Genomic DNA, 1,324 nt, shown 5'->3' with positions numbered 1-1,324 from the left:
GTGGCATGGTGCGCCATTACTAGTTTAACTAGTAATGGCGCACCACACCCACGGTGCGCCATTAGTATGTTTGGACAGGCGCACTAGTTAAAAAAAAATTTGGTACTAATGGCGCACCGTAGGCAGGGTGCGCCATTAGTAGTTTCAACACTAATGGCGCATCAGAAGGTGGTGCGCCATTAGTATATACTAATGGCGCACCACATGTCTGGTGCGCCATTAGTGTCATTTCCATCTATAGCCCTTTTCCTAGTAGTGTAACTAAGCCTCTCGGCCGATGACTTCATCTCCTTGCCTTTGACTGGGCATCCCTGACGCCCTATACATGTTTTCGCAGGGCGCCGCCGATGTTCCTTGCACTCTTCTGCACTTCGTGGGCGCTGAGTTGGTCGATGTCGCCAAGGGCAGAATCGTTCAACCGGGCAACCGCATGTTCCACGGTAATCCGATGGCACCCACAATGTATAGGGTTGAAGTGGTTCGGGTGCTGCCAGGCTGCGACGAGCTGTTACCTTCGATTCGACCCGCTGGGGCCGATGAAGAAGATGAGATGATCCTCAGCGCCTGCGTAAACTGGCCCCTGCTTTGGCCGAAGAGCCAGATTCGTTTGGGGGCGGGGGACACCACCACACAGACAAGACCGCCAGTCGTGCCGGCGCCAAGCCATGGCAAGAACGCCGCAACCATATCATTTGGGAGTTTGGTTCATAATGATTAAGCATGCGTAGAGTTGTATCGGTGGTCGATAGAACTTGAGGGAATATTTGTTCTACCTTTAGCTCCTCGTTGGGTTCGACACTCTTACTTATTGAAAGAGACTACAACTGATCCCATATACTTGCGGGTTATCATGGTCATGCGCGGGATGGACACCTCGTATCTTGGCCTAGTGGACAACGATGCCTAGATCTACCGGCAGGAAGGATCTCGGTTTCCTCCTCGGCGACCTGTCGTCGGCCACAACCATATCATTTGGGAGGTTGGTTCATAATGAATAAGGATAATGTCCGACTACCTTTTGTGCAATAGATAATGCTCACTACCACCTAGTATTTGTTCTTGCATTGGGATCTCTATTGTGGTCGTGCGTGGGATGTACACCTCATATCTTGGCCTAGTGGACAACGATGCCTAGATCTACCGGCAAGGAGGATCTCGGTTGCCTCCTCGGAGACCTCTCGTCGGCCACAACCATATCATTAGGGAGGTTGGTTCATAAGGAATAAGGATAATGGCCGATTACCTTTTGTGCAATAGATAATGCTGACTACCGCCTTGTATTTGTTCTTGCATTGGGATCTCTTTTGTGGTCGTGCGCGGGATG

This window comes from Triticum aestivum, chromosome 1B (assembly GCF_018294505.1).
Source record: "Triticum aestivum cultivar Chinese Spring chromosome 1B, IWGSC CS RefSeq v2.1, whole genome shotgun sequence".
NCBI lineage: Eukaryota > Viridiplantae > Streptophyta > Magnoliopsida > Poales > Poaceae > Triticum > Triticum aestivum.
The sequence above is the reverse complement of the archived record's forward strand: the minus strand, read 5'-3'. Positions refer to the sequence as shown.